Here is a 27,671-nt window from a genome sequence, read left to right as displayed (position 1 = left end):
ATCTAGTAGCGGGAACTGCAAAGCGGTATCTACACACAATGCACAGCTTCGCTGGTATCTTCCTAAAGCGAGCGAGAGTCATAAGAATGGCTGAATCCCAGGAAATGGAGATACTTCAAATCTGAGTAATCCACCTCTTACTCTGGCCATTTCAAACATTATTGATTTAAATACAGGTAGGCTGTAAAGATTTGTATTGAATCCCACTAAACTGGAGTTATCAACACAGGCCAAAGATCTGAGATCTATGAGGCATCTTTAAAAGCCGATTCATGTGAAGGGAGTGCTCTGAGGTCCAATGTTTTAATCTTATCTTGGAACGTCGCTGGGTTGGAAAGACAACTACGTGACCCAGATTTTGTGTTCTTTTTGTCCAGGTTTGACATTGTACTGCTACAAGAAACAAAGGCAACCATCTCCTTGACGGTAGCTGGGTCTGTGACCTTTTTTTCTGCTACAAAAAAGAAAAGCCAGAAAGGACGAAATAGTGGAAGACTGGTGACTCTGATGTCAGAACGTCTGTCACTTTTTTGTTCTCTACTATTATCAACCACTGCTATTCTGGCAGTTTCTTTAAAAATGCCAAATGCTGACACTTTGCATATTATTTTTATAACTCATGTCACGGCAATGGTTTAGGGGAGAATGTAGAGGAATTTTTGAACGTGAATATAACAAAAGAAAAAAGAAAGATGTTAGAATCAATGAAAATAAATGTCACCCATTTGTATTATTCATGATGCCACACAAATGTTATGCACAACATGATCAAAAAACATAATTCAGCACAGTATATGGATGAAAAACAAAAATTAATGCCAACACAAAATAGCAATAACGCTGGGGAAAAAAGGGGAGGAAGAGAGGGCATAGAGGAGAGAAAGACACAAAATTTAGTCACACATAGAAGAACAAGTTACTTTCTTACCTGGTAACGTTCTTTCGATGGGATGGTCCGACGACGTATTCCATATCTATGACATGTAATCACCACAGCTGTGCTGCTTCGGAAACTTTTTTTGGCGTCTGCGTCCTGCGTCGATGACGTCGATGCGCCGTCGTCGAGGGCCTCCTCCGACGTCCGACGTCATCCGTTGTGATAAGTAGGACGCACGACGCCCGTAGCCTCAGTTGTAGTTTTTCCCCCAGAACGTGTGACACGAGGCAACTGCCAGTCAGACACAAAGCCTTGCGGAACGTAAGCTGCAATCGCAAAAGAAATTCTGCAGCAGGGAAGGCAGGGCGGGAGCGATATGGAATACGTCGTCGGACCATCCCATTGAAAGAACGTTACCAGGTAAGAAAGTAACTTGTTCTTCGAGGGGATTGGGTCCTCCGACGTATTCCATATCTATGACAGACTCCCAAAGCAGTACCAGAGCAAGGAGGAGGCCAATCAAATAGCAGAGCAAAGGACCGCCTTGCCAAAGGCCAGATCCTGTGCTCGGATGGAATCGAGGGAATAGTGACGTACAAATGTATGTACTGAAGCCCAGGTGGCTGCATCACAGATGTTGCGAATAGGAACACCCCTCTGCAGGGCAGTAGACGCAGCTATACCCCTGGTAGAATGGGCCTTCAAGCCAGCCGGTAGGTCCTTACCCGCCAAGCGGTAGCACTCCGAGATGGCCAAAATAATCCAGCGAGACAAAGTCTGTTTAGTCACAGCTTGCCCCAAACGCTTTCCGGCGAAACCAATAAAGAGTTGATCGTCCACACTGACCCGGGACATGCGTGAAACATAAAAGCTTAAAGCTCTCCTAGGATCAAGCCTATGGAGCCTCTCCTCTTCCTTACCAGGATGCGGAGGAGGATAGAATGCCGGAAGAACAACCTTCTGGGCCAAATGAAATTCCGTCACTACCTTTGGAAGAAAAGAAGGACGAACTCTAAGGACAACCCTGTCCTTGTGAAATACAGTGAAGGGAGGCTTAACTGAAAGTGCCTGTAACTCACTCACTCTGCGAGCGGAAGTAACCGCAACTAAAAACACATTTTTCAGAGTTAACAGCCTCAAAGGGCAAGAATGAAAAGGCTCAAACGGAGCACCCATAAGAAACTTAAGAACAAGGTTTAAATCCCAACCGGGCACCAGGAAAGGTGACGGAGGGAACACATTAGTGAGCCCTTTCAGAAACTGTGAAATCAAAGGGATTTTAAAGTAAGAACACTCTTCAGACGAGCGCTTAAAGATGGATAGCGCCGCCAGGTAACCTTTAACGGTACCCACTTGCAAGCCCCTGTGGGCCAAAGAAAGTAAAAAGGACAGAACCATGGGGATGTCACATGCAAAAGGATCCACATTCTGAACACTGCACCAGTCGCAGAACTTACGCCAACGGCAACGGTACAGAGACTTTGTTGCTGGCCTTCGGGCCGAAAGCAACACCTCCATCACGTCCTCAGGGAGGTCCCAATCCTTATACCTCAACTTTTCAGAAGCCAAGCGTGAAGGTTGAGGGATCTGACCTCAGGATGGAGAACCTGACCCCCCTCCCGTGAGAGCAGATTGTCTCGGTAGCGAAGACGACGTGGAGGGCAGATGGATAAGTCGAGAAGGTCCAGGTACCACCTCCTCCGAGTCCACGCCGGGGCAATGAGGATCATCCGGGAACCGAACTTCCGTAACCTCCGCAGCACTTGCGGGATGACGGGGACTGGAGGAAACGCGTACAGCAGCGGGAATGACCACTCCACCACGAACGCGTCTCCTAAAGCTCCTTTTGGAGGAAATTCCCGCGAGCAAAACCTTTCGCACTTCCGGTTGACACTGGAGGCGAAGAGATCCACTTGAGGGGTCCCCCAAAGGGCAAAGATCTCCAGGAGAATCTCCTGAGCCACCTCCCACTCGTGAGAGATTGCGCTCTGCCTGCTCAGAGCATCCGCCGTCACGTTCTCGTCTCCGGCCAGATGAACTGCCGAGATCGAAACTTCCTGCTGGATGGCCCAGAACTCGAGCTGCATCGCCTCCCTGCACAGAGGAAGTGACCCTGCCCCCCCCTTTTTGTTGAGGTAGTGCATGGCCACTGTATTGTCCGTCAGGATCAGGACACTCTTTCCTCGCACAGTCGGCAGAAAAGCCTTCAGGGCTAGCCTGATGGCCCTCAGCTCCAAAAGATTGATATGGAGTCTGGACTCCGACGGAGACCAACGACCGCTGACTGTCAGCCCGTTGGCATGAGCTCCCCATCCCGTGAGGGATGCATCCGTCACGATCGTCACCTCCGGCCAGGGAAGCCAAAATGGAGCCCCCTTCATCAAGTTGCCTTCGACGGCCCACCACAGAAGATCCCGGGCGACCGAGGGCGGCACCTGAACCGGGTCCGACATCCTGCCGGAGGACTGCGACCATTGCGTCTTGAGTGCCGACTGCAAAGATCTCATCCGCAGGCGAGCCTCTGGCACCAGAAGAATGCAGGATGCCATGAGGCCGAGCAACCTCAAGAACTCGAACGCAGGGAGCGTCTGGGCATGCTGAAACTTGTGCACCATCTGCTGAATGTGAAGAGCCCTCACCTGGGGAGGAAAACACTGCCCCAGGGAAGTGTCGAGCACTGCTCCGATGTACTGGAGCCGCTGTGTTGGCGTCAAATGGGACTTCTTTAAATTGAGGGAGAAGCCCAGCCTGTGAAGGGAGCGGCAGGTGACGGACAGATGATCCAGGACTTGCTCGGGAGAGCTCCCCCTGATCAACCAATCGTCCAGGTAGGGGTAGACGTGAATCCCCCCTTGCCTGAGATGCGCTGCCACCACCACCATGAGCTTGGTGAAAACCCTCGGGGCGGAGGTCAATCCGAACGGCAGGACCCAAAACTGAAAGTGCGAGTCGCCAACCGCGAACCTCAGGTACTTCTTGTGCTTGGGATGGATCGGCACATGGAAGTAAGCATCCTTGAGGTCGAGTGACACCAACCAGTCCTGAAGCTGAAGGGCCTGGAGGACTTGAGAGAGAGTAACCATCTTGAAACTCAAAAAATAAGGGGAATACCATCCCTTGTTCCTCTCCGCTACAGGCACCAGTTCTATGGCGCCTTTCTCCAGCAGGGCTTGAATTTCCTGCGCAAGGAGCGGATCCGGACTCTGCAAAGAGAGGTTCCCCGGTGGATTGTCGCGAGGCCTGTGCCGAAAGGGAAGACAGTAGCCGTGGGTTATGATCTCCAGAACCCACACATCTGAAGTAATGGCTTGCCACTCTACAAGATGCTGCGCCAGCCTTCCCCCAACCGGCGAACCATGGGACATGGCCTCACGACTGAGCCGGAGCGGCTGCGGCGTTACCTGAGGGCAAAGAGGCAACTGCCCGAGCGGCCTTGGCACCACGGGTACCCTGTCGTCCACCTCTGGTACCCCTGCGTTGGCCTCTTTGACTGCCAGCTCCTCTCGCTTTACTGAAGGATGAGTAATAGCGAAAGGAACCACCCCTCCAATGCTGTCCCCTAGGACGAAAAGGCGGAGGTTGGCGAACTGCAGCGCCCAACGACTTCGCTGCAGCTTTTGAGGTCTACAATCTCTCAAGGCTCTCGTCAGCCTTGCTGCCAAAAAGGTGTTCACCGTCAAAGGGCATGTTGAGGAGCCGGGACTGCACATCAGGAGCAAACCCCGACTTCCGCAACCACGCAAACCTGCGTATCACGGTGCTCGCCGCCATGGACCTACTGACGCATTCAGCTAAACCCAAACCCGACTGAACGGACTCACACATGGCATCCTTACCATCCTGGACCATAGCAAGGAAACCATCCCGTTCGTCCCCTTCGGGAATATGTTCAGCCGCCAACGCAACACAGTTCCACAGAGTGTGTGTGAAACGAGACATAGCACAAATGGAGTTGGCCGCCTGAAGCGCCATACCACCAGAAGAAAACACTTTCTTCGCCCAGCCATCAAAACGTTTGTCGTCCCTATCAGGAGGGATGGTAGGGTACGACGCCTGCTTTGCCGGGGCCGTGGACGCCTGCACCACCAAACTCTCCGGAGTGGGGTGCCTGGTCAAGTAGCAGGGGTCGCTACTGGCTGGACGGTATTTTCGCGACAAGGATCTGCCCACCGCCGGGAGACTCTCCGGAGCAGTCCAAGCCGCCGCCACCCTTCTCTGTAAAGCCATATGGAACGGCAGTACCGGGTCAGTTGGGGGACCAACATCAAGGATGTCCGTCAGATCATCCTGCACAAACTCCCCTGGGGGAGCAGACCATCCCAAGTACTCAGAAACCCTAGCCATAAGGCGCCGGTACGAGGAATCGGCATGAGAGCCAGGCTCAGGCCTACAAAACTCCACCTCCGGAAAGGTGTCCAGTCCATTGGCATCATGCAGTGACTGTCTCAAATCGTCAAACTGACTATGGCCCGAGACAATTTCATCTGGAACCTGACTAGGAACCAGGCCATCAGAATCCTCATCCACCTCTGAAATATAGTCCAGGTGGCGAAAAGAAGGCACCCGAGAGTGCTTGCTCTTAACCAGAGCCTTCCTAGGGGGTTCTCCCGTGCCACGGGGTACCTCCGACACGAAAGGCGTCGATGGCGTCGCGCGAATCGGCGCAGAGAGAACCGGCATCGGCGCCGAGGAAATCGGCGTCGATGTCAGACGCAGCGCCTCCAGCATCGGCGGCGTCGACACAGCCCTCGAGGCCGGAGCCCCGAGCGTGTCCCTCGACGACCCGAGCGTCGACGGCCTCGATGACTTCCTCGAAGCCGGAGCCTCGAGAATGCCTGTCGACGCCTCAGACGTCGATGTCTTCCTCGAAGACCTCACAGGTGCACACGGTCTCGAACGCGTCGAGGACCGGGACCTGGAACGGGTACGGCAAGAACGAGTCTCCTTGTCCGAACGGGACCTCTCCCGTGACTCGTGCCGACCACTCTTGCGAGCGGTGTCTCTCGACCTCTCACGACCGACCCCACTCGGGGGCGCGGACGGCTTAGTACCCTGCGACTCAAGAATCGCCAGCATTTTCTTCCCGAAGGAAGCCCATTCCTCCGGCGTCGCACGGCTGGTGGGGTAAGCGACGTGCCGGGCAGAGTCCTCCGAGGAGGACCTGGAAGACGACCGGTGTCGGCGCTTCCGAGAACGCCTCGAAGAGGCTGAGGAGTGGCGAGACCGACTCCTAGAAGGAGACCCACGAGACTTCCGACGATGACGCGGAGAGTCACCCCTCGAATCATCCGTCGAAAGCCCCGCAGACTTCGACTTCCTGGGCTTGGACACCCGGCCTACCGACAACTTCTTCTTACGTTCGCGTAAGGCTTTGGACGTGAGCGACTGGCAGTCGATACAGTCATCCGTGTCGTGGGCCACCCCGAGGCACCAGAGGCAGGCGTCGTGCGAGTCCGTCACCGACATCTTGGACCCACACTCCCCGCACTTCTTGAAACCCGAACGCGGGGTCGAAGACGAAGTAGAAGACATCTTCACACGAAGATTTGCACAAAACGAACAGGTTCGAAGAACCGAGAAGAACAGAACTCCAAAGAGTCGAGGCGTGAACCGAGAATCACGAAGCAACACGTTCGCGGAAAAAACGGAACTGAGGCTACGGGCGTCGTGCGTCCTACTTATCACATCGGATGACGTCGGACGTCAGAGGAGGCCCTCGATGACGGCACATCGACGTCATCGACGCAGGACGCAGAAAAAAGTTTCCGAAGCAGCACAGCTGTGGTGATTACATGTCATAGATATGGAATACGTCGGAGGACCCAATCCCCTCGAATTTCATATTGTAAACTCCAACTGGTGCAATATTAGATGTAATTGTGCCACTCATTTTATACCAATACCAAATTAATATGACAAATATTTGATCCACCACCGCATAACACAATAATTCATCTATGTGAATACATAGGTCCTTGCATAGCACCAAAGCCACCAAATGGAACTAAACTACACTTCCAACAGTGAATATATCACACCACTTGTGAAAAATGTCCCAAGTAAAATGTGTTAATCTTAAGTGTGCACTCTGGAAAAAGTAGCGTGCAAGTGCTACACAAAGGCCGAGAACCAAATAAATTACATTTTACCAAGGGCAAAATAGACTGAAATGTAACAGCCATTAGTAACTAACCACCTTTGTTTTAATAAAACGTTTGACAGACATATAGTGTGACAAGTGTCTGAGTCTGGGAAACCACAGTTTCAAGAGCGAAAGACATGACACATGAGCTCTACTTTTTTGCATGCAACCCATAGAGAACTTTTAAGTTAGATGAATTTGACTTTTATTTGGAACATTCAGTCCCATTTTTCAATACTCTACTCTAGAATACCAACACTCCACATCATCCCATGTAATCCCTGTACCCTATCCCCTCTTCCCATACCTGTGTTTAATTTTAAAACAAGATTGTATGGATGCGAGATATTTTATGCACATGACTATTTAAGGCAAGTGCTGGTTCAATAGTTGCAACGAATATTATGTCCAATAATGTATCTACAAATATTCTAAAGTAAATACAGATAATACAAGTAAATACAAAACAAAGCTTTTTCAGAAAGATTGCCTTTTACTGTCTAGCAATTGCAAAAGAAAATTCAGGAAATAACAAAGCCGGTCGACACTGAAAAAAATACAGGCGTTCAACTTGGAAAATAAGATTGATGCAAAATTCAGGTTAAGTGTCCAAGAGTCAAAAACACTCATGTTACTGTTCTTGACAAATAAAATACCCCTTGAATGACTTCAAATCTGATTTGAAGAAGATGCTTGTTCATATATCCATTTAATCTTAAAATATCCTTTCCTTGCATTCAAGCAAGCTTCCATGCAGTGCTTTGGTCCATAACGCACCTGAAATTTTTACACTTGTACGTCTTGTTTGATTTATGTAACAAAGCATTGGCTTGGTGTCTAGATTAGTCATGTGGATCTGGATTGTTCCTTGCCATACCTTTGGAGGCTCCGTTGACGTTCATGGACACTAAATTGTCTGCAGCCTTTTTGAAAGGGGTAGAAAACGTTCTTTAAAATCATTCACAAAAAATTGGTGGCTTCCTCCGTCTGTGTAGAGAGCAGCAGGTAAAACTGATGAAGCAGAATAAATGCAGAGATCAGCAGTGTGGATTGGTTGGTCCTCATCAATATGATCCCAGTTGCAGCTTGCCAATGTTGCCCAAGGCAGTACACTTTAAATCCTGAGCATTGCTAATGAGGCTCCTCACTAAGTAGATGGAAGCCAAAGTAGACCCATTGTGTTTTTTTGCAGCACGTTGGCATGAATGCCATCATGATGGTCCCCGAAGTTGCAACACTGTCAAGTGAACACACATGTTCAACTTCTGTTTTGTAGAGGTGTCTGTGGAGGACATATTCTTGATCAAACTTATATCAGAAGTTAAAGCTCTTGGAGACTGTTGAAGCGTGACACCAAAACTTGGGAGTGTCAGGCCCATTTTCTGAAACGTCAGCAAAAAGTGCTCCCGCTGAGCCGACAGCCAAATGTCCCTCAGTGTGTCACACCTATTTCCGTGATCATGACTTTCTCTTCAGTGTAAAATAGGGTCCGACACCAATTCTTTTGTAATATGTTTTCCAATAGGAAATTTGATGGTAAAATAAACAATAGCTGAGGAAACTTGAATTGGAACTTTTCATCTGCACCCTGGATTTCTGCCTGTTCATGCAGAGCATGCAAAAAGTTACAAATACACTGGCAATTATCGAATGATTGCTTAGAACTGGTGTACTTTGTTGCAGCAACAATCTTCATTGATTTGGTCATTAGCATCCTATTCTTGATGAACTTCAAAGTGCCTGCTAGTGTCCTTTAGGTTTGGCATATTCCTTACTTGATCCCAGCATGGCTAGAGAACAAAGGCACTGGTATCAGATAACATATTTAAGTTCAAGCTCCTCCCGTTATATTCTAGAATGTCTGACATGGCCTTATCAACACTAGATTTCCATTACCACAGAGTCTGAAGAATGATAAGCCTTGGCCTTTCGTTGTTTCACACCATGCTAGTCTTGGGAAATGGCCTACATTCTGATCATCATCAATGCCTGCCAGCTCTGCTCATCAACGGTACTCTTAACAAATAGTCCTAATGGATTTGATATTCATATACAACATTCCTTGGTCGGAGGGAGCAGGGGGCACATCTTCTTTCACAACGAAGCAACTCTTTTGTTGTTTCTTTTTAACTACAAAAAAGTATAATGCGTTTGTCTGCTTCTTTGAAGCCACACTTGGTTGAAATGCTCTGATATATAGGATGAAACCTAGTAGAAAATGATAAATGAAAGGAAATTAGATAACATTTCTGTATTCACCATATATGGACAAAGAATATACAATCAGCAAGTAAGCTGCAAGATGTCAAGACTATGTTGAATTTTAAATGACCAACGTTAATGGCTGTTGAAAGCTCGGAATGTGTGCATACATTCCTCCCTGTCACTTTGCAAACACAAGTAACAATGGCTATGTGAAAAGCATGGCAATAGAGTAAGTTAAAACCAAGATTCTCAGAACCGAAAATAGAGAAGGAGTAAGTTAGAGCTGGAGAAAGGCTATATTGGAAATTATGAGAACATTAATTTACCAAATATACACAACATGCTATTTTAACAGAACACATTTCAAGGGAAAATTAGCTAACTAAATATAGATCATTCATCACATACATTCTGTAAACTATCAACTACAGTCTTAAAACCAATTTCCACTGCTTAAAAAGATATGTTATTTTGAATAAAGAGAATCTCAAAGGATGTCTTCAGGGAATGGAGAACCGGATGATGGAGTCCCTCCAAGACCAACTAGGGAAAATAAGGGAGGAACTTTGCCCTCCATTCAGGAGGTAAAAAGGGACATCATGGACCTAGGAGAAAGAGTAGACACAGCGGAAGCGGGGCTCTCGGAAATCGCCGAAGACTCAAAACAGTCTAGCGCATTACTGGAACAGATTGCCAGAGCAACGCACAATTTGGAACTCCAGACAGAGGATCTGGAAAACAGATCCCGAAGATCCAACATAAGGGTCAAGGGCTCAGCCGAGACAATTGGCGACAGAGACCTAAAAGAGACCATGCAAACATGCTTCAGTAGCCTCCGACCAGGCACACAGCCAGAAGACATACTCATAGACAGAGTGCACAGAGTTGGCCCCCCAAGAAAAGAGCCAGGAGCCAGACCAAGGGACGTGCTGCTAGCGATGATGTCCTACACGCTGAAGGAGGAAATCCTCCGGGCAACAAGAAACTCACAACCGGTCACAATTAACGGGGCCCAAGTCCATCTGTTCCAAGATCTGGCCCGGTCTACCCTACAAAAGAGAAGATTAATGGCTCCGGTAACAAAGGCATTAAGATCCAAAGGAATTACCTACAGATGGGCACACCCCTTCGGACTGCAGATCGCCTGGGAGGGCAAACAACAGCGCATCACCACCTGCGAGCAGCCTAAGAAGTGGGAACTCTAGACAGTGGGAATGGTCAGCTGCCCCAACTAAGAGCGTGGCGCGGAGGGCAAAGGGAAAAGCCATCAACCAAAATGACCACGTCCCCCTGGAGGGATCAACCAAGAAACGCTCAGAGCGACCCCGGAACAAAGGAAAAGACCAAAAGCGACGCATGTCAAAGGACAACATTATCCTCGACGGAGTGAAGAGACAAACCATCTTCGAACCAAAGCAGGACGGACACAAGTCCTGGCGGCGCATACGTTGGAGGAAAGGTGATACCCACCGCCCAAGAAGAGGCACAGAGGAAGTTCCAAGGAACTTTGATCTGAGGGGTACTGGGGGGCAGGGGCAAGGGACTGGGAGATTCATAAAGTTCAGCAAGTTGGGGGGATGGCACGGATCAGTAAAGGCAAGGAAGGAAGGAAGAAACGACCGAAGGAAGCACACTGGAAGACAAAGGAACACAAACACAAAATAAATGGCTGATCTGAACTTGGTTTCGCTCAATGTACAAGGCCTAAATTTGCCAGTCAAATGCCGCTCCATCCTGACGAGACTCAGACTTGCAGACCTCAATCGCCTTTTTACAAGAACCACACCTCCTCCCTGAGGACGAAGGAAGACTGAAACTTAGAGCGTTCCCCCGACAATACTTGGCCTCGGGTGGGAGGAAGCCCAAAGGAGTAGCCATACTGATTGGAGTCAATCTGATATTTAAAAAACGGGCAATTTACAGGGACCCGGAAGGGAGGTGCTTAATACTAAAGGGGATTATACAGGAACAACTATACACATTAATTGCGATCTATGCCCCGAATGAGAGACAGGACTTATTTCTGAGGGATATCCTAAAAACTCTGGGGGGCTGGTGTGAGGGCCAGATAATAATCGGGTTCGACTTTAACTGTGTCATGGACCCCGCACGGGACAAAACTCTCCCATCCACGGCAGCAGATGCAAGAAACAGGCAGGCGTTGGGCAAACTCTTCAGAGACCTTGGGGTGATAGAGACATGGAGGTTCTTTCCCGGTCAACAGAGAGAATTCACCCACTATTCTGCGGTCCATAGGGGGTACTCCAGAATCGACATGGTGCTGGTCTCTTCCGCCCTGATCCTGTGTATTAGCAAAGTTTAAATAGAGGTCCAATATGTGTCGGACCACCAGTACTGGTTCAAATGGAAATGGCACGAACCATCTACAAAAGCCGTAGAGCCTGGAGACTTAACAAGATGATCCTGAAGGACCTGGCCCTCAGAGCAAATATAGAAGTGTCGATTTATAATTACTTCCAAGAAAACGATAATGGGGAGACAAACTGGGGGGTAATTTGGGATGCCGGGAAGGCAGTGATCCAGGGTAAATTTATCTCACAAACGATAGCGTACTTGAGGGAAAGAGAACTCATTAAAAAGAACCTGGAAGCAGCACTAAATGACGCAGAAACCCAACACAAAACTAGGCAATCCCAAAAAACACTCAGAGCGGTCCGGAGAGCAAGAGCCCAGTGTGAAGCACACATGGCAGAACGCACAGCACAAGCACTGATTAACACCAAACAGTCATAGTACGCCCAGGGTAGTAAAGCAAACAGGTTCCTAGCAGGCAAACTCCGCAAACAAAACTCCCGTAATTACATAGTCCAAATAAAAGACGAAAAATGGGGTCTATGCGCAACAGAGAAAGGGAAACTCGAGATAATGGAAAGATTTCACCAGGGACTGCTAGAAAGCGAACATTTAAATCACCAAACACAGAGAGATCATCTCTGGAGGATCTCCCTCCCCCAGATCACAAAGGAAGATAACGAAGCTCTGCAAGCCCCCATATCGGCACAAGAAATTAGTGATGCTATAACAGCAATGCCCCCAATAAAGCCCCAGGCTTGGACAGACTTGGTGCGGTTATTACAAAACATTCCGCAACCAACTGCTAGGCCCTCTAACAAAATTATTCAATCATATAAGAGACAGCGGCTCAGTCACATCAGACATGGGAGACTCCACCACTATTCTAATACTCAAACTGGGTAAAGATCCCACGGACTGCACCAGTTATCGGCCGATTTGCCTACTCAATACCGACGCCAAGCTCTATGCCAAGGTCCTCGCAACTAGACTCGCCGAGGTCCTGCTCAAAATAATCCACTCCGACCAAGCTGGGTTCATAAAAGGGAGACATACCCAAGACAATATTAGACGGGCAGTGGATATATAAGATCTGGGAAGCAGGACAGGACAAAGGTTCTCCATAGCTGCCCTAGATGCCAGGAGATCATTTGACAGCCTGGACTGGAGATATCTGGAACTGGTGCTGCAGAAATTCGGATGCGACCCCAATTTTGGCAGAATGGTTCTAGCAAACTTCCGCCTCCCAAGCACGACATTTATGGTTAATGGGAACCCCACGTCGAAAATCAGAATATGCAGAGGGACAAGACAGGGATGCCCACTTTCGCCCCTAATCTTCGCCATGGCTATGGAGCCCATAGCGGAAACGATACGGCAAGATCCCGCCATACAAGGGGTTAAATGCGAGGGAACCACACATAAGATAGCACTATACGCGGATGACCTAATGCTTTTCCTCGGGGACCCCAAGAACACACTCCCAAGAGCACTCAATACCCTACAAGAATTTGCACAGATATCAGGATTCACCATAAACTTCACTAAATCTAAGGCCCTGAATATCACAGAGAGGGAAGAGGTGGCTGAAGCCCTGGGGTTAAGATATCCGCTAACATGGGAAAAGGAATCAATAGAATACCTGGGGATCCAACTAACAAAGGGTCATAAAAACCTCTTCGGAGCAAACATAACCCCATTGCTGAAACAACTGAGGGAGGACCTACATAGGTGGGACACCCAAGAACTATCCTGGTTCGCATGCATTGCAGCACTCAAAATGACCCTGCTACCACGCCTGCTATATCCCGTAAGCTCGCTCCCAATAGAGGTCCCCCCAAAAATAAGCAAAGCACTACAAGGTGACCTGACTACCTTCATATGGCACAAAGGGAAAGCTAGAATCCATCAAATAATTCTGACTAGGCCTCCGTGCTTGGGAGGTCTGGGGGTCCCGGACGTGGAGAGATATGTCCTTGCCGCACAAATAGCACCAATGCTAGCCTGGGAGGGAACGGACAAGTCAAAAGGATGGGTGGGAATCGAACAGGGGGTAACCACAATCCCGCTGGGAACTCTACATGGGCTGCGGGTGAATGATAGCGAAGCTGAGGGTCGGCTGCTCGAAACAACCAAGATCTCACTGAAAGGCTGGGACCGAGCACTGAGAAAATGGAACATCTCCCCGGGGTTGGGCCCCTTCACCCTAATGGCACATAACCAAAATTTCTCACAGGGCAAACGGCCCAGTTTCTGGAAGAACTGGGGACAGGAACAAACACTATACTTGAAGGACTTCTTTCAGGAGGGACACCCTTTACAGTTCGAGGAGTGCAAACAGAAATTTGGGGTAAGGGAAACAGACACATATACCTACATTCAGGTTCAGCACTGGATAACACACAAGGAAATCAAGAAAGTAGCTACGAGAGTACCGGTGGGCCTGGAACTAATGCTACACGAAGGGGACAAAGCAGGAGCTGTCGCCAAAATATACAAGCTGTTGGACAGTGCACAAGAGAGTGACTCCTTCCCATACATGGACAACTGGGCAAAAGACATAGGCGACTCCATCACCAAGGAAGAGTGGACCCAAATCTGGAGAAGAGCACAGAAATCCTCCAGATGCACATCCATTAGAGAGACTGCACACAAGATATGCTTTAGGTGGTACCTGACACCCCTAAGGTTGCACAAGATAAACCCCAATTACCCACCCACGTGCTGGAAGAAATGCGGAGGCAGGGGTGACTTGTACCACATGTGGTGGTCCTGCCCCAAGGCGGCCATGTACTGGAAGGAAGTTCTGGGCCACATAAAGGAAATCACAGCAAAACAACTGCCAGCAGCACCAAACGTCATACTCCTGGGCATTACGGTCGAAGATGTATACGCGGCAACTGGCAACAACGCAACAATTATCACCCACCTGCTAATGGCAGCTAAGATGACCCTGGCACAAGCATGGAAAAACCCAGACGGCCCAATAACAGCATGCTGGTGGGTGCAAATATGGAACGTAACGGCCATGGAAAAGGTAGGGGCCCTGAAAGACAGCAAGTACCTAAAATTTTGAGCAATCTGGGACCCCTTCTTCGACTATCTCAGAGACAGAGAAGCATATTTTTTTAGGCCAAACCTGCTAAGAGCGATCCAAAACTGAACACTGACAAGCCAAGCCCAGAAACTCTGCTTCCATGCCGGAACTAACTAGCCAGAACACAACAATCCCTTTGGAAAACAGATGGACCGATCCGTGCCATCGGGGAACCGGGAGGGGTGGAGGGAGTGGGGAAAGGTTGTCCAATGATTGTAGTCAAAGTTAAGCTAATGTTCAAATTTACACCTAAAAACTGTAACACCGATGGTTAAGATGTGGCTTTAGCAAATGCTATGTGTTAAATTAATCACATTTTTGGCCAACACAATATTTGAAAATGATGGTGTTTGAATAAATAAAGTTGGTTAAAAAAAAAGATGTTATTTAGGGGACACATCAGGGACTTTGATTTTACCTTGTAACATTTTTCTGCACCTCATAATTTCAGTGGTTTGATGAGGAGGACCAAATTGTATTTTGGTTACGGGTACAAGACACTTTCTGGAAAAAATTATCGGCCGGTCCATGTCAATATTCTTACAAATAGTTTCCAAAAGGAAGCTTCCATTCATGACTGAATTTTGCCAGATATGAGAGATACTGTGGATTGGACCAAATTCCACTTCAGTCAGAAAGGTGCATCAGTTAAAAATGTTCAATTAGGCAATACGCCCAGAGACTGTGGGTCATTACCGCATAAGGTAATGCCACCAGGGCCCATAGTTACAGGCCAGAGCGCAGCGATGGGGTAATGGCCAGCAGCCGAGGGGCTTATTGCCATTAGTACCATTAGACTGGGTACTAATGGTGCTTTTTTTCGGCTGCGAGACGCTGTCTGTTTTCTCTTTCTGTGGCGGCCATAGTAAACAAAGAAAATGTCCACCATGGAAGGGGAGAAGGGACAACATGCATGCATATATAAACAACGCAATGGCTATATGGCATACTACCTGTTGTAGCTGACAACCTGAAAATACAGTACCAAATAAAAGCATGGAATTAAAGCATTATGTGAATGCAGAAATAAAAATGTGCAATTTGGAAATTCATAGGATATTGTATTTTCTTGAAAAAGTAAGGTGGTCATACACCAATAAAGAAAAATACGTAGCATCGGACGATTTTCCCTCCATATAAAATAAGCCTTATGCTTAAAATGCATAAATAAACTCCTTTGCAAGGAGGAATAAAAGAGACACATGTAACCTAAGAAATACATTGACCCTTTATGGTCACAGAGTGCTGGGTCCCAACATGCACTAAACTGGCAGATGAAGTAGGTTATGTTCAAAAGAACCATGCATGAGTAATTGACAAGGGTGCGTGAGAGTGTTGCTTATGAATTCAATTAAGATACCCAGGATGAAGAAATGGATTTACAAAACAATAATTTCCTGAATTTTGAGATCCTCATTGATATTCATAAACACTTAATAGAATACCAAGCTCATCCCTTCACAGGAGGAGATATTCAGGAGAACACGAGTAGTAAAGGAAGAAAAAGGACTCATACTGTGATAGGCTAAGACACGAATAGCAAAGTTTGTTTAAGGAAACAAGGGGTAGCATAACAGAACCCATAGCGAAGCTTGCCCTACTTGTGCATCTGTTTTACCATCAAAGTCTAGGTCTAGGCAGGCATGACTGGAAAAGGTATAGACAGATCTTCGAATGGGTGCCTTGCAGAATTCTGTAAAATGAGTATTTCTCATGACAGCTGCAGTAGCTGCTTCCCTTTTGCCGAGGGGGCTCTTGGCTTACCAAGACGATGCTTGTTTGCCATTTGATAAAAGAGGTGGATACAACACACAATTCACCTCAACATGGATTGTTTGGAAGCTGGAAGACTGATGTGAACTACCCTGTATTGACCAGTAATTGACTAAACATTCTCCAATATTTAGTCCTACCTAGTCCCCTGCTGGCGTCTCAGAGGATTCGATGCAGTGGTCAATAGGATCAGGTGCCACGTTTATTGTGTGATGTTTGACCAGGACGAAAATACATACAGATGTTCAGGCCCCATGTCCTTCCAAACTATTTAGATTTAGGAAAATATAATAGTGCGAGAGAAAATACATGTGCGTAACTGCAGGGGGGTGGAGAACGCAATGGGGGACTAATAAATGTAGTGGTTTCCAATAGTCATGGAAACATAGTTAGGCCCAGCATGGGACATGAGTGATATTAAAGTATGATAGTGAAATATAGTGTAAACGTAGGCCCTGGTCCCTGCCGTGAGAAATACAGAGGTACTGCCATATTTAAAGCGAGGCCTAGTTTGCCACATTTCATGGCGAAAGTAGCAGCATGGCAATGAGGTCTGCATCCCTTTCTCATCACAAGCCCCGGCAGGGAAACCGAACATAGAGGCCGATAGGCCGGAGAGATAAATTACAATTGCCTCGTTTTGGAGGCCTGCAAAACCCGAAAGGAATATGAATGGCAGAGCATGAACAGGGCTGTGCCGTCCCAGAAGGACCAACCCATGGGAGCCGGGAAAGAGGTCCGGTCTAGATTTAGGACCCTAGCACCCACAAGAATAATGATTGTCCCTTTTGAACTGCCAGATGCCCACAGATAAGGCCCCTAAATCCTTCAGAATGTGGCGGATGAGTGGGATCTCAGGAGGGGCAGCCGTTAAGGGGGGAGCAAGGAGTGAAACGTCCTGTGATTTGTACTACGAGGAGCGAGAGGCGAGGCCAACAAATGTAGCCTTACGACGGGAGGCATAATGGAGCGCCCATATGTCTGGGATCAAGAGAAGCTCTTATTTATTCTCAAGGGCCCATTTGACCTCAAGAGTATCCGCTGAGCTCATGCTAACGACCAGGAGCATGCCATGTGATTAGGCCTGTGGGGAGGGTAACACACGTGACCCGCTGTTAGGGAGAATTCTCAGAAATGTGCTAATTCCCTTCACCTTAGAGACCCCAGGCAACTTTGCTGGATTTTGAGGACTTGATTTGTTTTAACCTGAAGAGAGTGAAACCCCTTTTCCCCACTCTCTCATGTATTTTAATGTGATTTTGAACTTTGTGTTTCTTTTGGTTATGGAGCCTGAAAAACTCATAGGCATCATCTTTTACATTGTGTCACACAGCACCTTCAGTGCAGTGGCACAGGGAAGTCTTCCAGATTTCCCCAAGGTTTAAATACCTTCTCTGGGATAAACTACTGTTTGCTAGAGCAGTAAAGTGAAATTGACTTTACTTACACATGTAGCTTTCTAGACCCAGCACACACTATCTTACAATAGAGTGCTGGAGGGGTTACTTAGTATCCCCTTTGTCTAGCTTGTCATGTAACATTGTTATGTTACCCTTTCCTCACTAAATTGGTGGTGGCAGTGGTTTACTTTTAACTACCGTGGTGTGCATTTACCGCGGGCTGCGTTCGCCGCTCCAGTAAAGCACCCAAGGGTGCCATTTTTGTCAAAATGTCCCGGTCTTCTTTTTTCGCCATTTCTTTGTGGAAAGGACCTTCTTGAGATTTACTCTGCGCGCCAAACCAGGTTTGGTCCCTATGTTCGCTTTGCCTTTGGCGGGATTCACGAGTGAAGCCCGCCTCTGGCTCCAGGGTGTCTGGCGGGGGCAGGAAGTGAGGGAGGTGCCCGAAACTCCCTGTGCTTAGTCTCCTAGGAGACCCAAATGCACTCTGTGGTGATTGGCCGGCTGACTGTCCAGCAAGGATAGCCACCCTGCTGGGTGACGGACAGCTGGGCTGGAATGAATGGGAGAGAACTAAATAAAAGGCGAGGCTTTTGGCTTGAAGGCAGAGTCGACCACTGGACGAAGGAACCGAAGAAGAACTTGAAGAGGACGCCTGCTGCAACTCCTGGAGCATTGGTTTGCCCGGTGAAGCCCTGGTGCTGTGCTGAAACTCCAAAATCGTATCGACAGAGAAGCCCATGCAAGGACGACTTCAAAGTAAGCCACCTGGACATCTTCTAGGAGCTGGTTGAATTTCGACAGAGTTGCTGCTGGAAACCGAATAGCCAGGGAGAGGAACACCAGATTATGTGCATTGCTTTTAAGTTGGCCAAGAGCTCCAGGAAGATCCTCTGGACTCCCAGGAAGCAGGACTGACTGAGCCTGAGCCCCCTCAACAGAGTTCGGGACCCCAGAAGCAAGGAAAGTCCATTTCGACAGCCAGGAACTGCAGTGTTGCTATTTGCGGTAGTCGTGAGGAGCTTAAACACCGAAGTGCCACTTGTTTGAAGATTGGCGGTTGCGAGCAGCGACCGTCCCATTGCAGTGCAGGAGTCCCCAGAAGTCCTCCCTCTTGTCCCCACGACTGAGGCCCAGGAACAGTGAGATCTGCAGAGCTGCACATGAACAGGAGTCATCTGCTGCACTTTTTCTTCAATCTAAAGGTACTGTCAAGTCTGAGAGAATTGCCTCTTCTTGTAGAGTTGCTTGCATCTTCTACTACTCACAAGCCTTAACAGCGTGTGGCCCTAAATTGATTCTTCGTTTCCTCAAAGACTTCTAAAACATTGTGCAAACACTTTTCTACTTACCTACCAGAAGTGCTGCAGCTCATATAGACTTTTTCCCATTGACGTTGGCTTAACCTGTTATACTGAATGACTCTGCTTAGGGGATCCAAAAGTACTTGCCTGCTTAAGAATATTTACGATCTCTTGTTTGCTGTAATAATCTTTTCCTTTGACCAATTCCTATGAATGTTCTAAATGCTACGGTAAGATATTAATGTCCAGAGTATCCTAGCTATTGAAGTCACCTGAGGGTGTAGGTTGTGACTGTGGGCCATCCCAAAAGGGTTGTTACTGATTTAGATACTAAGAGTGTATAGTTTTGGGGTGCATTTGTGTGTTTCTTTTATATTGCTCCCTTCTGAAGAAGGGACTGACTGACTGATAAATTAATAATTGTTAATTCAAGAAACCTTGAGTGTAAGTGTTTATTTGAATACTTGTCACTGTGAATATCTGTGTAACTCCCCTATAGCTCACATTGACCCCTCTTGAGATAAGCCTGACTGCTCAACAAGCTACCAACCTGTGTAGTACAGACTTATACCAAAGGTTGGGTTCCGATTGCCAGGAGGTCAGGGTTGTTCTAGTGCACCCAGATGGTACTGCATACAATCTTGCCTAACACCAGTCAATCAGGTAACGAGAAACTAAGGTGATGGAGTAGAAGTCCACGTGTTAGAGGGCAGGGGCGTTTTAGATGTGGATAATCGGACAAGGGACTATAGGAGCCTGGTAGTATGTATATGGGTGGTAGCCAATGAGGGTAGTGGGATAACACTGTATATTGTTTGCATTAGGAGTGACATTGTTTTGCTATTTAACTATTTGCATTTGTTGAACTAACCCAGATAGCGAGTTCTGTGGCAGTTGGGTTCTACCGCACCCTCTGTCACCTTTTTCCTTTTTGTATACAAAATAAATCTTGTTTTCGTTGCAAAGAGGTGCACTAAGATTCTTTCCTTAGAGGAATGTTTTTATATGGTTGGTTGTCTGGAGGTTTACCTTACAAATTGTTGACCCCAACGTGATCCTATATCCTGGGCAAAGAGGCAGAAGATTCATGGCCGCACATCCAGAGGGGTTGCGTCCACCTGCAGTGACCAGTCCCCTGTGCACAAATTGGAGACGTTTACAGGAGCCGTGTTGCCTGAATTCCTGTCTCGGGTTGTGCAGGCCGTTGATAGGACCCTGTCACAGAGGAATTCGGGAGAACACATAGATGTAAGTGTACCTTTGCTTGAAAAATCAACTCGGTGGGGGAAGAGTGAGTGTTGGAGAATGTGGAGTAGAGTGGTGATAGTGGTAAGATTGTCGAGTGGGAAACCCTCATGGCATCTTGCATTTATTTTCCTTTATTTATTTTTATATGGAGTAAAGAGGAACAGGATCCTTCCCGATTGGGGGAAAAAGACAGCGCTGTGTCATTAACAAGAATAAAGGTAGAGGTGCTGTGTATTGAGTGGGCGTGAGATCTCTCCGCCCCCGAAATAAAAGGGGCGTGAGAACGAAAAAGTAATCTGGGTAGAGTCTCTGTGTGGACCTGGGTTCTCTCCACCTGATATAGAACAAAAAAGTCATATTTTTGTGTTTTTATCTACGTTTTTATTGTGGCGGTGTGGACCGAAGAGGGGTCCGGTTTTGTTGTGTACAAATCTTGAAGTGGAGTGCAGTGAAGGTGTGGACGATGTGTGCAAGCGAGTGTGGGATGTAGTGGTATGAGATTAGAGTGAGGTGTGAAGTGTGCGGGTGAACTTTGCTGAAGGGGAAGGATAGTGTTTTGGTAACAGGAAAAGGGTGAGGTAATGGGACGACAAGGCACCGCCGGATCGAAGCCTGAGCACGGTTTAAGGAACTTACCTTTAACTATTGTTCTCCAGCATGGGTCTGGCACGGATTCACATGCTCATGAAAATTCCCCATCATCAGGCTGGGAATCCTCAGTAAAAGAAAAAACAGTTTCACGTTCACTTTAAAACTGTATTCCTCCTCTAAACGAATCACTGCCCTCTCGGTCTACTGCCCCCATCCAGTGACAGTTCTCTCCCTAATCCCTGGCTCTGGCAGCCATCTTCAGATTCGGTAAGCATGTAAAGTGGCAGTATGACTAAGGAGAGCGGCAGAGGGGCCGGATGGAGGGTTTGCATGTGAATCCATGCCAGACCCATGCTGGAGAAAAATAGTTTCAGGTATGTAACTTAGACCTTCTCCAGCATGTGGTCTGGCATGGATTCACATGTTCATGAATAACGAATACACAGGAGTACCACATTACACAACCACAGGAGGTGACAAGGCTCAACAGAAGCAATTAACACTTACTCTTGGAACAGATTCACCTCAAGCGAACAGGTTGCGTAGCACTGCCTTGCCGACTCTGGACTCCTCCCTGGAATCCCTGTTGAAACAGTAGAACTTTGTGAATGAATGCGTGGACCTCCACGTTGCAGCCCTGCAGATCTTCAGCAGGGGCACCCTAGAAAGAACCGCTGTTGTCGCAGCGATCACTCTTTTTGAAATGGGCTCTTGGACGGCCTGGCAGAGGGCAGGTCGCCAGCAGATGAGAGTGCATGATGCAGCCAGAGAGCCACCTTGAAATGGAAGCCTTGGACAAGGCCTTCTCATGGTTCAGAGGACCAAAGTACACAAACAATTGAGAAGTCTTCCGAAAGCTCTTTGTGTGCGTTACGTAGAACCTCAAGGCACAAGCAACATCCAGTGAATGCAAGGCCCTCTCCGCTGCCGACAAAGGTTTTGGGAAGAAAACAGGCAATACCAAGGGCTCTTGGAAAGTCAGATATAGTTGCTTGCAGAACAGGGCCTGGATCTCTCCCAAACGTTTGTCAGAGGTGATGGCCACAAGGAAAGCAGTTTTCCATGAGAGAAAATCGAGTGGGGCTTGATGCATACGCTCAAAAGGTGCCCCATGAGCCTCGTCAGGACCACGTTGAGTTCCCATGCCGGGGCAGGAGCCTTCACCGGCGAGAAATATCGGAAAAGGCCCTTGAGGAACTCCTTGACGAGTCTGTGGGACCACAGCGAGGATCTACCCCGGGGATCTGGTGTAGCGTGAGATGGCCACTAGGTGTACATTGATGGATGCGTGAGCCAGTCCAGCTTTTTCCAAAGATAGCAAGTATGGAAGAATCTGTGGTGTCATGACCCTCAGCTGGGAAATCTTCTGCGACTGGCACCACGTAGCAAAACGCTTCCACTTATGGCCATAGCACTTTGGAGTCAAAGACGTCCTGGCTTTGGTGAGGACTTCCCTGCAGTCCGCTGGCAACTCATAACCTTCAAACTCTAAGGTTGTAGGAGCCATGCCCTCAGGCTCAGCGATCCTGGGTCGTGATGGAGGATTGCACCTCCATCTCTGGTGATCAGATCCAGAAGGACCGGCAGCTTGACTGGAGGAAACGGTGACAGGCCGAGTAGGTCCAGATACCAAATCTGACTCTGCCACACTGGGTCAATGAGTATAATCTTGCATCAACACTGTCTGAGTGTGTTGATGACACGTAGCAGGACAGAAAAAGGGGGAAAAGCGTCAAGAAACAGACCACAGGAAGGAGAACATATCCCCCAAGCTCCTGGTGGAATCTGCGGGCAAACTTCTGGTATTTGGAGTTTGCTGCCTTGGCAAAAATATCGATCAGGGTTTCTGCCCCATTTGACAAACAGGTGGGCCACCTGATCCTGATGAAGTTCCCACTTGTGGCAGGAGCACAGTTCCCTGCTGAGGGTGTTCTGGATGCCTGCCAAATGGGGAGGGACGAGGAAAATCCCCAGTCCGATGGCCCAGTGCCACAAGTCCTGAGCTTCCCTGGAGAGTGCTGGGGAATGAGTGCTCCCTTGCTTCCTGATGTAGAACATGGTGGTGGTGTTGTCCGTGAAGATCCTCACCACCTTGCCCTTCAGAGACAGTAGGAAAGACTTGAGGGCCCAGAACACTGCCTGTAGCTCCAAGATGTTGATGTGCAGATCCTTCTCCTCTGGAAGCCACAGTCCTCTGGCGTTTAGACATCCGGTGTGAGCCCCCCAACATTCCAGCAAGGCGTCCATGGTGATTTTCCCATGGGCGATGTGGCAGCATGACCCACACCACTTTATCACCCACCGGAACTCCTCATTGAGAGGAATCTTGTCAGCAAAACTCCCGGACACTTGCATCCAACATGCATCCAAGAATTCTTGTAGGGGTCGCATCTGCAACCTGCAGAGAGGGACGAGGTAGATGCAGGATGACATCATGCCCAGCAACGACTTGATGGCCCGCACTGTGGCCGTCTTCGCCGACAGTAACTGCACCTTCCCTTGAATGGCTGCTGGCCTCTCCTCCAAGATGATGCCAGGCAAGCCACTGTGTTGATTGTAGCGCTGAGGAACAGTGCGTTCTGCAATGGCGTTAAGTAGGATTTACGATAGTTTACAGAGAATCCCAGCTCCGTCAGTAGCCGGACTGTCTTGTTTGTGTGATCATCAGCCAGTTCCCGAGAGTGTGCACGAATCAGCCAATCGTCCCGTTACGGGTACACGTGTATGCCCTGCTGAAGCAGGTGGGCCACCACCGGGGCCAGGCATTTTGTAAACACTATTGGGGCCGATTTCACTCTCTGAAGAACCTTGTTAGCGGGCCTCCCACCGGATGTACGTGTGGGGGCCTGACGTCTTGGCCGGTTCACCGGGTTAGCCAAACTTTTCCTTGTGGCAACCAAGACTACTGAGTTCAACAACAGTTGTGACCTCAAAACACTTGGGCGTGGATTCCGGCACCCTATATTTCTTTTCCAACCTGTCTCGTCTGGTTGGAGCTGTGCATGGGTTCTTCATGAGGGCTAGGCCTTCCTCCCAAATGTCGTCCAGAAAGGGTACCGCCATAATTGTCTTCCTCTTGGACTCTCGTCGCTGACACAAGCCCTCTTTCTATCCTCAGGCACCAGCTGGAACAGCTCGGAAGCCCTGGAGATCTAGTGGAATGATCCCACTTCGTCTGGTGGAGAGACTCTATGAGGGGCGTCCAGGCATGGTGATTCATTGTCTGCCGGGATGAAATCCGCATCTTCGTCGGTTTCCGTGGCCATCTCTGTACCAGTGTCCGTGTGCGTATCCGGGTCCGCTGGTGGAGTCGGGTGGTGGAGGAGGCTGATGTGGAGGCGTTGGATTGTGCTTTCTCTTCTTACATGGAGGATGATCAGGGATCTGCGGCACCACAGGTGTCAGTGCTGGGGGAAACCTCTGCTGGATCTCTGTTACTAGGGTGTGGAGTGTCGACAAGATGACCCTTCGCTGCGATGGAGCACTAGTGTCATGATCTCTGCTTCCAAAAGGTCAGGGTTTTCCCAACTCCCTTGGAAGCAGATCCATAACCCAGGTTCTGAGTGCCAACCAGTCCCAATTGGGACCTTTTGGACCCAGTCCTGGCGCCAGTGGCACCAGGCTCATAAATATGCCCAGTCCCAGCGCTGGAAGCGCCGGGCTCATAATGCTTGGGTGGACTTACCTTCAGCAGACCATGCTGCTTACTTGCCTGCCAGTTGAGCCTCTGATCCTCTTCTGTTTGGAACTACTTTTCCTGTTGGGTGGGGCTGGAGCCACTCCCTAGATTCAGAACACTGGAACTCTTCTGGAAGGCAGGAACTCTTTTCTTACCAGGAACTCTTTTCTTACTTAGGCGTGGCTGTGGAAGGAGACACCTAAGCACTACAGGAGGCTATTTAAACCACACCCGGTGGATGAATCTTGCTTTGCGTTATTCTGCAACCTCTGCAGCAGAACGCTCATCGTGTCTTCTGCATCCGGTCCTGGGCCTAAGGAAAAAGGCTTACCATCCTGAATCCAGTCTTCAGCAACACCTATAAAGACAAGAAAGAACAGGTTAGCATTCCGGCATCTGAAAGGCAAAGGCTTACCATCCTGAATCCAGTCTTCAGCAACACCTATAAAGACAAGAAAGAACAGGTTAGCATTCCGGCATCTGAAAGGCAAAGGCTTACCTACTCTTCGTGCGCTCCGGAGGTCTTCACACTGCATTCCGGCATCTGAAAGACAAAAGTTTACCAACTCTTTGCACGCTCCGGAGGCCTTCGGCGCTGCATCCCGCATCTGAAAGACAAAACAAGGTGCGTTTAAAGACATTGGGGAACTTTAATACTCACGTGCCATTACTCCTTTCCACATCTAATCCAGTGGGTATTCCGGCACCCTGCAGCCGCTCCGAACTCGTACCTGCAAAATAAAAAGACAGTTAGAGCGCATAGTGAAGCAGGCAACAAGCACTTACTTACGTGCTTCCAGGCGCTTCTATTCATCACACGGGCTCCATCTTCAACTCACTTCAGCCCGTCATCCGCCATCGCCGGAACCCTGCAAAACAAGAGACATCATTACTAAAGACTTTAAAGACATTTGAATGACTCGAAACTTACCGTTCGTGCAGTAAACGACGGACAGCAGTCCTCTGAAGTCAAGAGGCCTGCGCTACCTATCCAGTGAAGAAACTGGTTACAGCACCCTGCCCCGAGGCAGATGGAGAGCTCGGCATTCACTTACCTAAGGTGAGAGCGTTAACCTTTGGGGGTCTACAGGAGAGGAGAAGAGGAAAGAGATAGGGACACCCCAATAACCCCAGTTCATTAACCCCATATTTTCTATCTGCAGAGATCTTACTCTACACGTCAGGCATACAGTGCACAGAGGTCCAGCCCAAAGAGCCAACCGGGTGCTACACATCACCTTTGAAGATACGGTAGTCGCCCAGTCAAGACCGGCGCCTCTGCGAGAATCAGGTGAGCGTTACAGAACGCAAAGCCTACCGCAAAACTCTCGCCCAGGCGCTATAAAACCTCGGATACTGACCCACTAGCCCGGTTACTTGAGGAACTAAGGGCGGAAGTGCATGCAGCTCGTCAGGAAACGAATGCTCTAAGAAGGGAACTAATTATTTCCAAGGAGAGAACAGACAATCTTGCTAGACAAGTGCTACAGTCACAAGCCGGACAGACCCCGTTACCCGCATCAGGGGCAAATCTTCCTTCAACATCCTCTATGAATCCAGTGCAGATCAACCTACCTGGGAATGTACCTTTGGCTCCGCCCGAACGATTTTCTGGTGACCCAAAGAGGTTTGCAGTATTTATCAATCAGTGCCGGTTGCACTTCTTATGCCGGCCAGCAGCCTTTCCAACTGATCAAGCAAAAGTAGCTTTTGTACTTTCGTACCTTAGTGGCAATGCGGCAGACTGGTCGATCCCTCTAGTTAATCAAGATGATCCGGTTCTCCATGATTTTCAAGCCTTTCAGCTTAGTATGGAAAAACTGTTCGCAAGACATTCACAGGGGCAGGCCTTGGACAATGAGCTTCTTTCGTTGCGACAGGGTAATCAAGACCTTTTGGCTTATATTGCATCTTTCAATAGACTAATAGTGGAAACTCAATGGCCTGAGGACAAAAGGATTACGCTGTTTCATAGAGGTCTACGTGGAGAGCTCAAAGACGTTTTAGCCCAAGTAGTGAATCCCCCACAAGACTGTTCGGATTATATAGACTTGGTCGTTCAAATAGATCACAGGCTGCAGAACAGGAAGGCCGATCGTTCCAAGTTTGATGCTCGAGTATTTTCCAAACCGCCAACTCCTTCCAAAGGAGTAGACTCCGGGGAACCCATGCAAATAGGGGGTTTGAAAGGTCCTCTAACACAAAGGGAGCGGGAAAGGAGGAAACAGTTGCAATTATGCCTATATTGCGGAAACTCAGGGCACTTTCTTCGAGACTGTCCGGTGAAACCTGCCAAGAAGGCAGTAGGAGCTGCAGTTACCAAAGTTACAAACTCTGAGCAGGGAAACGACCTCGCCCGACAAGAATAGAGGTCCTCTTTCCGAGCGTGAAAACCAGTTCCGTGACCTCGCATTTCGTGATACCTATGGTCCTCATTAGCCCTGATAATCCGGATCGATTACATGCAATTGAAGCTTACGTCGACAGCGGTGCCATCGGCAATTATGTGGATCATGAAATGGTTTTGAGGATGAATCTAACTCTTTGTCCCAAGGCTGTAAAGGATGTCATTACTACGGTGGATGGTACGGAGATAGCCTCCGGGCCAGTAACGCATACCACTCAAGAGGTGACGCTAGTAAGTCAAGATGGACACCATGAGAAGATCGTGTTCGATGTGATCAAGGCCCCTCAGTTTCAGATTATTCTAGGAATACCTTGGTTAGAGAAACACAATCCTCTGATCGATTGGCGAGCAAGAACGGTCCAGTTTCCAGAATGTGTCTCTACTTGTCACCCTCCACCTGGTGTTGCACTGGCCGCAATTTCTTCAGAGACTCCCCAGTTACCTCCCGAATACCTAGAATACCAAGATGTTTTCCGGAAGGATCAGGCTAACTCTCTACCTCCTCATAGGTCTTATGACTGCCAGATAGACCTGATACCTGGATCTACTCCTCCTTGTAGTAGAATTTATGCCCTCACCGAGCCTGAGAACCTTCACCTTCGACAATACCTGGATCAATACCTGGCAAATGGGTT

At 48.5% G+C, this 27,671-nt stretch overlaps 1 protein-coding gene across 1 annotated transcript in view; it reads right to left on the bottom strand.

Moving 5' to 3' along the window:
- Positions 1-7,492: 7,492 nt before the first annotated feature.
- Positions 7,493-27,671, bottom strand: part of FBH1 (F-box DNA helicase 1) — a 1,469,681-nt gene continuing 1,449,502 nt past the window's right edge. The window contains exon 22 of the mRNA XM_069629653.1: positions 7,493-9,227. The gene's annotated coding sequence lies outside the window, so the exon portion shown is untranslated. The remainder of the gene's footprint in view (positions 9,228-27,671) is intronic.

This window comes from Ambystoma mexicanum, chromosome 12, assembly GCF_040938575.1.
Source record: "Ambystoma mexicanum isolate Mex_15411 chromosome 12, UKY_AmexF1_1, whole genome shotgun sequence".
NCBI lineage: Eukaryota > Metazoa > Chordata > Amphibia > Caudata > Ambystomatidae > Ambystoma > Ambystoma mexicanum.
This window is presented reverse-complemented; position numbering and strand designations above follow the sequence as displayed.